Source organism: Cavia porcellus, unplaced genomic scaffold, assembly GCF_034190915.1.
Source record: "Cavia porcellus strain 051 isolate PalLab524CR breed Dunkin Hartley unplaced genomic scaffold, mCavPor4.1 scaffold_15, whole genome shotgun sequence".
In the NCBI taxonomy this organism is placed as follows: domain Eukaryota; kingdom Metazoa; phylum Chordata; class Mammalia; order Rodentia; family Caviidae; genus Cavia; species Cavia porcellus.
In genome coordinates, this window is record NW_026947498.1 from 47,678,721 (window position 1) to 47,691,060 (window position 12,340).

Consider the following 12,340-nt stretch of genomic DNA (forward strand, 5'->3'; position numbering starts at 1 on the left):
CCTACGATACAAATAATCTCTTCTGAATTCCAGTCCCAGTTCTCCAAGAAAATTTTTCCAAGACATTTTGCACTTGTTATTTTCTTTGTAAACTATCAAACTAAATGATATTTAGGGTCAAGTAAAATACAACCATTTGAACAACACTTTATGTTTAAGTGACATCATATTTGCCCCATAAATCATCAATATCTACTCTGCCTTTCGTTTTGTTGCAGAAAATTGCCATCTCAGGCTTTCATTTTGTCAGTTTCCCTATAATAGTTCCACCATGGTACAGCACTGACATCAGAAGTGCCAGTTTGCTTTTCTTTAATATACACAAGGCCAATCTTATATCTTCCTGAAATTTAAGGATTGTGCTATACAATTCTCTGTTTCCTAAAATTGCAACACTTAATTTAGAATTTCTGCTTTGTTCTCTTGTACAGTTCCTACAAGTGCTCTGTTACCAAACGCAACGTTAACTGGAAACTGGTACATCAACTGTCAAATGTCACATTTTTGTTAGTTTGGAAGATGAATTGTCAGTTCTTCCCCCCCTGCCCCGTGGTTTTGTCACCTAACATCAGGCAATTTTAAAGGAAATTAAATGTCTTCAATGTCTTTGTTATTCTACAAATCTCAAGCCCACATCCATAAGTCATTTATATCAGTAAGTCTTTTACATTCCTGCATGTATGAGAAAACCCTGATAAGTACAAGAGATCTGCAAATATTTTCAATTCAGGTATAATAAACATGTTTTTATAATAAACATGTTTTTATAATAAACATGTTCAGTGTATGCAGAACATTTTACTTGAATTTTATCATTCATGTATTTAACAATATCTTATAGCAATATCTTTAGTCTGTTACACTTTCTGACACTGAATGGTAATGCTGACATTCTATCCAATGGGTTTTACATCTGTAAAGATATTTGCTATATTTTCAGTTCTAATGGTGGATTTTTCCACTTAGTTATGTGACCATTTTGTACCATTTCAACTAGTCAAATATGTATTAACATTGCTATTTATTATCTAAATCAGGGAGTTCTTCATTCTTTCTGCCTGTATCAGTTGATTCTTTCTCCATTTCACTGTCACAAGCCAGCCTTCCTCCTGTCTCTTGATTGGAAGGGTCAAGTGCTTGGATTGTTTAGCACAATGAGCCAAATCTTTGAAAGAGTTTGACCTAGAATAAATTACAGCACATTATGGCAGTGAAAGGCCAAATTGAGAATGTTTACCCTGAGGTCACTTCCTCCTTCCCCTATTACAGTTTTCTTTTTCCTTTCCTACTGCAAGCATGAAGAAAGTTCCAATCAGCTCCTCACATGTCATCAATGCCCACCCTAAGCACCACCCACAGTCAGAGGTTACATATACCCCAAATCCCATATCCAGGCAGAGGAAAACCCAGACCACTCCTGGTTATGGGCTCCTCTCCACATCCTTGGAATAAAGGCTGCTTTTACTTTTTCTTATATTCTGCTCCTTTATTATGCTGAAAAACTCTTAACAATCTTAAAGAACAAATTCTCTAGGCCATGTCATTGTGGAACTTGGTGCTCTGGGGCTTTCTTCTCTGATGCAGACCACTATGAAGCAGCCCTGAGAAGGATTTAAAATTAATTAATTGGCCTCGAATGTTTACTTGCAAGGTTGTCCAAGGCCTAGATATGCTGTCCGGAGACAGGCAGCAGATTCATAGTAAGTGAACCTTTATGGTCCTGGCTGAGATCTGTAGCGGTGTATGATGCCATGATGCCTCAAAGTAGTGAAAAAGTCACAGATGAAGATACCTGACTCACCCCCCCCCAAGTTAACTAAATAAAGACCACAGCTGCAGGCATTTCACTCATGTAGTGAAAGTCAACCTGGTAACTTTCTCCTAAGATAGTTCTCCTAAATTAGCATAAGATATTTCTCCTAAATTAACATAAAGCCCTTCTCCTAAATTAACATAATCTGTTAATGCAATCCACAGTTTTACTGGAGTTTATTTTCTAGCCAAATTCAAAGCCATTTAAATCATTCTACTGGATTATTTTCTGCTGATTTTCAAGGTCGAGCTGACTAACAGCCCCTCATAGTAGTCATGTTACTTCCTCAACCTTAGAATGCTTTGAATTTTCTTCAAGATTAATTAATCCAGTGCCTTTAATTTTAGTCTCTTGCAATTTCTCTGGATATGAGCACAATACAGACAAGTTTTCTGCCAAAGTAAAACATACATAGTCTGGAGCTAATAACCAGTACAGTCCTTGTTCCTAACTGAAAGCTCCTGAGTTTGATCTTTACTGGCTCCATTTCTCTCAGCATTCAGGTCTTCTGAGCTGTGACCAGAATCTTCCATCAAGTTCAGTTTACAGCACTACAGGTTGAGTTAATATCTCTAAACCTTTCCAAACCCCTGCTGCAAGCCAGCTCCAAAGGTTCCTACCCCAAATGATCAGGTGGCATTACAGCAATGAACCCAATCCATGTACAGTAATTACCTTAGTTACTTTTCTTATTGCTGAGAGAAAATATCCAACATCTACAGGTTAAAGGAGGAAAAGGTTATTTCCACTAACAATTTAATGAGCTTTCAGTCCATAGTTGGCTGGATTCAAGGCAGGGCAACATGGGAGAGGGACATCTCAGAAAAGAAACAGTCTAAGACAAGGCAGACAACAGGCAGCAAGCAACAAGCAAAACAGAAACAAGCTTCCTTTCCCAATTTATCCTATCCAGGTTATAAATATTTTGAATGGTGCCTCCCATAACCAGTGTAGGCCTTCCCATTTTCTACACTCGTAACTATGCTAATTCCAACCACTGGACTAAGCACCACACACCCTTAGTCCCAGTATCACATTCCCATGTCTTGGTTATTTTTCTCTCATTGCTGGGACAAAACACCCAACACCCCAAGTTAAGGAAGGAAAGTTTTATTTAGTTCACAATTTGTAGAGGTTTCCGTCTATACTCAGCTGGCTTCAAAGCACAATGGCATGGCGTAGGGGCAACCATCATGGAGGCTGCAAGTGACAAAAGCAAAAGGGTAAAAGGGGGAAAGCACACCTCCTTTCCTCCCTTATATAATGCTGGCTACCTGCCCCAGGTGAGTGTAGCACTCACATAACCAATCACAGTGCTAGACAATGAACTAATCACACACACTAGACTCAGCCACCTCCATGACGGCATAAGGCTTTGGGGGAACACTGAGACACAAACCATAACACCCTAGATCCATCCCACTTAATAAAGCCTCACCTATGAGTGCCTTAGGCTTTGAAGATACCAACTACATACAGATCTGTCTTAGTTACTTTTTCCATTGTTGGGCAAAATACTTAATATTTACAAGTTAAAGGAGGAAATGTTTGTTTCAGCTCACATTTTGTAGTCTACAGTCAGCTGGCTTTAAGGCACAATGGCATGGCAGAGGGGCATCAAAGAGGAGAAACAGTCCATGGTATGGCAGGGCAGGCAGAAAGCAAGCAGCAAGCTGCGCCCTCCCGGGGGGGGGGGCGCTTTTAGTGTCATCCACTACTACCCTTTTGGGTGGTACTGGCCACATTCACATTCCTTTATTTACTGCCTTAATAAGGTCATTACACTCTTTATCCCAGTATACACCCCAACCCAGCCACTTTCAATACTTTCCATGACTACTTGAGGCTTTGGGGAAACATTTAATTACCAGACATAACAAAACCATAACATCTGCTTCTTTTGTTCCAATTCTTATGTGTCTTATTTCATTTGACTAGAAGCAGTTACAGAGCAGCCTTATATTTTTATCACTCAATGGGAATGTAGCTATGTTTATATAACATTTCATTCAGTTCATTGTAAGAGTAAGATGTTTCCAATAAATTTTAGTTTTCTAATACTATAAATGATAGATGAGTAATAACTCATCATAAATCCCTTTTCTGGATCCACTGATATAGCAATATATCATGCACATTTATATTTAGTATTTAACATATTATACACATTTATTTTTGTCTGCTAGGATAGCGCCTCATACAAATAAACTATTTCAGAGAAATCACTTGGAGAAACTCAACACATGCATCTGGATAGATTTTATGCTAGAAGTTAATTTAATATGTTTGCATTTATGTTCATAAATGAGCTTTGCACTTTTTTCTTGTTTCTTTTATTTTTATTTCTACATTGTCTTTTTCCAATAGAATTATTGTATTATTCTCCTATCATTGCTATAACAACCACAAATTTAATGGTTTAAAATAATGCAAACTTTTCATGTTACAGCTCTGAAGACAAGAATCCCAAACTGGGTTTCACTGTGGTAAAATCAAAAAGCAAAGATACTTTCCTTTCAAGAGACTCTGAGGGACAGTTATTTTTCTTGACTTGCTGTTTGTAGATACCACTCACATTCACTGGAGCATCATCGCTTTCTATTTTCAACATCAGTGTTGACTGGTGGAATTTTCATTATATCATACCATTCTGACATTTTTTTCTGCCTTCACCCATTTTTATGGCTGCTTATGATTCTACTGGGTCCACCTGAACATACAAGATTAATCTTATTTTATGTTCAGCAGATTAGAAACCTCATTCCATCTGCTACTTTAATGTCTTTTTGCCATGTAACATAATCACAAGTTTCAGTGATTAAAATATGCAATGGATGTATTCAAACAGCTTGATTCTTATCACAGACATCAACGACATGAGCATTAAAGTTAAAGATATTCTCTCTCTTTTCTAAAACAGTACAAATTAAAATCAGTTTTCTCCTTAAAGATTCAACAAAGCTCACCTTAATCTAACCTACCCCTCAGGCCCTACAAACACTGTTTTATTCTCTGTGTATAAGTTAAGATTCTCCAAAGGGACAGTGCCACGCAATGGCCATAAGCAGGCTGAAAAATTAGAGAAACCGGTAGCTGCTTAGTTCAAGAAGCTGAAAGACTTAGAAGAAGGACCCATTATATGACTCCAGTCCAAGGCTGAAGCTCCCTGGATAGCTTTTGTTGTGAATCCATATTGAAAAAAACTAAAGAAGCTGGTACGTCTGATGTAGTGATGCCAGCATCAACAGATGCCACCTGCTTAAGCAGAATGGGACTCATGCACTACCAAACATCCTTATTCTTTCACTTTTGTTCCATTTGAGTTTCCAGCCTATTAGTATTACCAACATTCAGGGAAGATCTCACCCTTCAGTTTGCTGACTCACGTAACAATTATCTCTAGAAAAGTCCCATGGGCACATACAGAAGTATGCTTTGTTAATTTCCTAGCATTCTCACAATCAAGTTGAAAATCAAAATAGAGTGGCACAGAGTTTCTGAGTCAACTTCTTTACTATGTATACTTTAAATATGTATACACACACATATATATTAACTTTACACATATATACTTTAAATGTATATATAAATATATATATTACAGTACATATGTTTAATATATTTATCTTTCTGTCTCTGGCTTATATTACTTATAAAACATTCTCCAATTTCATTCATGTCACAAATGTCAGTTTTTCTTTTTTTCTATGGCTGAAGAGTATTTCATTCTATGTATGGGTATTTACTCATCCACTGATGAACATGTAGATTATTTATCTTAGCTAGTAATCACATTGCTGCAATTAACATGGATTTCAGACATCTAGTCAAGATTCTTTGACTGTATATTCATAAATGATATTTATTGATCATATGGTAGATCTACTTTAGTTTTTTGAGGAACCTCCATACAACTTTCTATGATACCTGTGCCAGTTTACAATCCCACAGAATATAAGGGTTTCTTTATTCATATTCTTGCCATACTTGCAATCATTCAACTTTTTGATAATTGCCATCTTAATAGGTATAAGGTGATAATTTATTGTATTTTGACTTGTCCTGCTCCAATCGTTAGTGATGCTGGGCATGTTTTTATATACCTATTGGCCATTTGTAAATCTTCTTTGAAAAAATGTCTCTTAGATCCCTCACTCATTTATAATCATGTTATTTGACCTCTGTGTGGTGTTCCTTACATATTTTGGATATTAGCACCCTATCAGTTTGCAAATATTTTCCCCCATTCCATATGCTTCCTTTTCATTTTGTTGTTGGGTAAGAAAAAATAAGTTTACCTTTCTTGTGCAATTCTTTTGTTCAGAGATGTTAATACTTCAGTTGGTAATTGAAACCCCACCCCTATTTTCTAGTGATTTGGAGGTTTAAACCAAAACATTTCAATAGAGCCATAAAGCTTTCTCTAACACACTGAGTGCTATTACCACCAATTTTTTTTTCACTAGAAACATATAGTTAGGATTCTTGTGTTTCCTCACTCTTAAAACAGCCTTTTGGCTCTCTAGGCAGTAACGTTACTCTGAACTTTTTCTCTTTATGGTCATTCTGGGAATTCCTCCTGTTTATGTCCTCAGTGAAATTTTCTGTTTCCTGGATGTTTTAGCTTCTCACTTTTCCCACCTTAATTTGGTGAAGTACATACCTTAGTGAATTCATAAGAAAAGAGATGTTGGGAACAAAATATTTAGGAGAGAGAGATAGAAGGGAAATGAAGGGAAGGGGAGAGAAGGGGAGAAAGAGGAGAGGAGAGCAGAGGAGAGGAGAAGACATGAGAGGAAAAAGGAGGGGAGGGGAGGGGAAAGGAGAGGAGAATTGCCTTATTATGTCTCAGCCTGTTCATTCTATTCAGGCCTTCAACACATTGGATGAGGCCCACCTACCTTGAGAATGGCAATCTACTTTTCTTGGCCTGTCATTTCAATGTTAATCTCATGTAGACACACCCAGATAGTTTAAACAAATGTCTGGGCACCCTGAAGTCCAATCAAGTTGACACATAAAATTATTATAATCCCTATCCCAAGGCAGGTTCCCAACCTCAGCTCCATGTTTCAGGTTCCCAAGGGTAATGCTTTCTGCTTAGGCCCCACAATAGTTGCTCTTGTTTTGATTTCTTCAGCATTTTTGTCTGATTGTTTTAGAACACAGATGGCCATTTCAGTCTTCAGACTTTTGCAAAGACAATTCTAGCACCCTACACACAAGGCATCTGCAGATCGGTCTCCTTTTGTCTCGTATCAACCTCCATCTTTCATGTCATTTTACCTGAGTACACTTAGGAGCCATTTGGTTTTGATTTTGCTCATCTCCCTCATTTAAAAATATTTTTATTTTATTCTCTTCCCTAGGGCTTTTATTTTCTTTTGTTGATTGTTTTAAAAAAAATTTTTGTACCATGGATGAACTCAGAACTTTGCCAGGCAGGCACTTACACTGTGGAGCTATATCCCTGGCTCTCTTTTATTAAAACACTCATTTTTAAATACTTGTGTTTCACTTTCCCCAAATATTTTATATTTGGGAATTAAGAGAAGTACTTTTACTTATCAGTTCAGTTAGTCAGATTTTGAATACCTCTAAGATGACATTTTCACAGATACTATTGATCCAAGGAACAGAAAATACTGGAAGAATTAGCTGTTATTGATTAATTCAACAAATCATCTGCATGTAGGCATGTAAACATTTTATGTCCCTCCAAATGCAAAGCTTTTCTTTTGGTTTAAAATGTCCAGTAGGCATATTTGTGAACATATTAATAACAAATTGTGTCACATTTCCCTCAGATGTACCATAGGAAAAAAAAGAACAAAACTGTTCTAATAATTAAATTCTGATTTAATCCCTCCAATAAACTGGCTTTGGAAAGAACACACTAATTCATCTGGAACTGCTCATATTTCCTGTAACTTCATGCAATAGCCTTTCTTTTCAGTGTGATTCTCTACAGCTGGAATGAGGAAATCTTTAGACTTGACTGGTTGGTGGAATTAACAGTGAAGGAAACATGCTTTATTCTTTGGTTCATTATTGGTTTTTAGTAAAACACATGAAGAAAAAATACTGATTTCTATTTTTAAAATGCATAGGTCCTTAAAATTCCACATTGTTAAGTGTTCAACTATTTCATATTTCAGCAGGGTTCAAAGTATCTCAGAAAAACTATTATCTGCTTTTAAACTTGATAACTTTTTTCAACTTTGTAAAAAGAGTAATTAAAACTTTTCATGCACTACACTATATTAAAATACATTAAAGGTTAAACAGTCTTAAAAGCATCCTCTTACATACATTTACAATAGGACCTTAGGTTACATAGGACAGTAACAAGGTAGAAATTTAAGTCTAAAAAGAAAAATAGCTTTAATATCTCAGCTCTTTACAGTGTTTGACACCAACTGTATATCTTACTAACATATCTATGAGATTTTAGTTAATTCATTTGATTATTTATCAATAACAGTAGCCATGGAAATTCTCTCCCAAGTGAATGAAATTCTTCTGTCATGTAGAAAAGACAGTAAGTATTGCTAATGATGAGCCGGGCATGGTGGCTCATGCCTGTAATCCCAGTACTCAGGAGGCTGAGGTGGGAGGATTGTTGGGAGTTAAAAGACCAGCCTGGGCTACAAAGTGAGCTCAAGGCCAGCCTGAACTGCATAGCAAGACCCTGCTTCAAAAAAGACCAAAAAAAGAATAGCTAATGATGTAATATCTATCCTGTCTGTCTTTGTTAATAATGGCACATCAAACAAATTGATTAATGTCTTCTGATAAGTACCTCCCACCTACAGAACAGAGTAGCCTCCGACCTATACTCTTGAAATGATTCAATAAAATTGATATCACTGTTTTAAATCAACACATTTGGGTGACTATTTGAGATATTCAGAAATTTACTTGGAAATAATCTGATCAAGTTATATTCCATGTGGAAAATTTTTCTACTATATTTGATATGTTCAAGGCACAGTTGAGGTTTTAACAAAATTTGAAATCAAAAATCCTATTTCAAAATTTAGGACTATTAACATATTAATTCAACATCAAATTTAGTCCAACTTTGATACCAGCTTCTTATAATTTTTCCCACACCCAGAGTTCATTTAGAAACTCTTAAAAAAAAAACCCCCCCCACGCACACACATGGGAGTAATCATGAATGAAAATCCCTTTTCTTTTACTGACCTAATTCTTTCCAAGGCACATCTGGGCCTGGAATGAATCCTTTTTACAGTTTTCTCAAAAGCATGTGACTAATACATTTCATTTGTTTAATTAAATGCTTTTTGTGTGAAAAGTGAAAACCTTGTGTGGTTCCAAGATCACATGTCACTGTAAATTATCAATATCTTATTCTGAAGTTGAATTCACTAAATCAGATCAAGGGAGTAGTTGGAGTTAAGGAAGAGGAAGAGAAGGAAATTAAAAATTATGAATTAAAACTCTGTCAGTGGAAGAATACCAGTGGAGGAATACCAGTGGAAGAACAACTCAAGTCAATATATAGTCTCCTCCCCAGAATAGTCTTTTAAAGTTGATAACCCTTAAGACAATCTAGTCCAACCTCCTCACTTTACACATGGGGAAAATAAAACACAATGAGAAGATATAACACACTCAGATCTATGTAGCTTGTTGATAACCAATCTAGGATAAAAACATAGGACTTCAAGGGGACAAGAAGATGGCAGCTGGCTAGGTAGCTGCGTACAGAACTTCTCTGGGAAAAACAGCTCAGACCTGGCTGGAATTTGACAGCACGGAGAGGGCCAAATGAGTGGAGAGGGATTCTCATGACCTCAGGAGGAAACTGAAGGAAAACAAAAAATAGGAAGAAGAAGGAAACACACAGGTGGAGGACTGGAGCAGGATACGCTCACTGAGACCTGTCCTGTCCTGTGCTGGCATGCTGTGGAGTCAGATGATTCAAGGTCACACTGAAGCCGCAGCTGCTGATAACAAGAGTTGGTGAGTCCTGGGCCCTTGGCAGGAGGATGTGGCACAGTGTGGAGTGGAGCCAAGGTGGAGAGCTGTATTAATTCTCAGTGAGTGGTGAAAATTGGGTCCTGTGGCAGGTGAGGCTGACTGGAAGACATTTGGAGTGGGGCAGAGTCCAGTGCCTTGGTGGCATCAGTCAGCCAATTCTGACTCAGAGAGAACTGGTGGGACCAGTTTAGGCTGAGTCATGCTCCTGGTCAGGACCCAATAGCCAGGGACAAAACAGTCCCAACCCTGTAATGTCAGCCTCAGCACAGACTAACATGCTGAAGGCATTTGCCAGTTGACTGGCTCAGAGAAGAGGGGCCAGCCCACAGTCCCTGCATGCACCTCAGATAACAGCAAACTGGAGAGGGCAGCAAAACCCCAGCCAGCATGCTTCATAAAAACCATAAGCAATATGGAGAGGGCCTGAGACTGCCACTACACATCTGTATCTGAAAGAAACCAGAAACATGACAAGAGAAAGAAACAAGAAGGAAACCTCCAGCCACTGACACTGATAAATAAGTCCAGGAGAAGTAAATACAGAAGAGAACCAATGTAGCAATCATGCAATATCGGCCACAACATCAGCAAACATAAAGAAATACCTTCCTGACCTCATAGACAAGCTTAAAACTGAAATTCTAATCCAAGTGAGGCAAGATATAAAAAGATTAATAAAAAATGCTAAGCCCCTCTCAAGAAGACACAGATGGAAAAATGGAGGAAGCCAGAAAAGGAAGAGAAACCTTTGGTAAAGAATATAAAAAAAATCTAGAATACATGAAATGGATCCAAAGAGATTACCAGGAAATTAAAAACACCACTGAAAGCTGGAAAAATGCCTTGACAGAAACTAAAGTTAGCTTTTCAAAACTTGAAGATTTACAATGTGTGATCATTAAAGGAACGACCTATTAAAAATAACAAGGAGCCAGGAAATAACAATTCAAAGAATAGAAGACAACAAGAGGATCTATAACTTAAGAACAAAAAAATGTGAATAAAGAACAAGGAGTAACCACAAATGAATTACAAAGGCTATTCACAGAAATAATTAAGGAAAACTTCCCAAGCATAGGAAAAAGAAATGATACCCAGATAAATGAGGCATACAGAACTCCAGACAACTACAAACAAAACAGATCTACACCCAGACATACAGTAATTAAGATCCCAGAAATCCACCACAAGAATACAATATTAAAAGCAGTCAGAAAAAAGAAGCAGATCCCCTATAAAAAAATCATCAAAATAATGACAGACTTATCAACACAAACTATCAAATCAAGAAGAGCCGGGGGTAAATAGTTCAAGCCCTGAAAGGAAATAACTCCTAACCCAGATTGATTCACCCTGAAAAAATCTCTCTCAAAATTAATAGAGAAATAAGATGTTTCCAAGACAAGGAGGAACTGTGGGAGTTCATCGCCACCAATCTAACCCTGCAAAAAATACTGAAGGACATTCTAGAGAGAGAAAAAAAATACCAGGATTCCAACAACAGTGGCAGAGAGGTCCCAGTGAATGGGGAAGACAGTGGAGTGAAGGAGAAAAGTGAACAAATAATAGCAGAAAAATAGAATAGCAGAGATGAGGCAGAGATGATGGGCTATAATCTCTAATACAGATAGTCTTGATACACTAAAAAAAGAAACACAGGCAGAGTAGATTAGGATGCAGGATCCATTGAGATGCTATGAGTAGGAAATATCCTCAACCTGGAAGAGGATTAATAAGATGAAAGTCAAACATGAGAAATGATGCTCTATGTGACAGGGAACCAGAGAGAAATAGGGATAACTCATCAGCAGCTGCCGATAGGTTAGAAAGTTATGACACTTTTGTGCAGTGTAGAACTACACAGCTAGAAGGAAGGAAAACCTTGTGGCTTTAGTAAGTAAAGAAATACAGCTCAAGATTGAGTTCAGGGGTAAAAAAGTTCAGCACCACTCATATAGATAATGGGCTGACCCCCTAATCTAAAAACTAAAGGAGCTAGGGGGACCCAAAATATACAAAGCATCCTGAGAAAGGGAAAGGTGAGGAATTGCCTAAAAAAGGAAGGCAGAGGACATTGTTAATAGTGTATCAGGATTTAAAAGTCGCATTAGTCTTCTCGTTCTGTTTAGCTTGATTTTATTTTGTTCCAGTCTGTCTACTCATTCTAGATTTAAGTGCACAGAGAGCTATCCCAAAAATAGCAGGCTATACCATGGTAATTATCCTTAATTTCCTATTAACTTAAATTGAAGCCTTGTATTACTTACATTGTCTTACTATGACTGATTTTATTTGAAGCTGGTTTGTTAGACTGCTGTTTTGCCTTGACTGATTTTATTCAAACTTGGTATGCTTGATAGTATCAAGTCTAAAAGTAGAGGCAACTACTCTGAAGATGACAAGATGTAATAAGATACCCATTCTGGTTTGATTATTAACTGCTTTTGAAGTCCTATCATGTCTCCAAAGTTGTGTTTTTATTAAAATAGCTATGCAATGCTGTTACATTATGTCTGA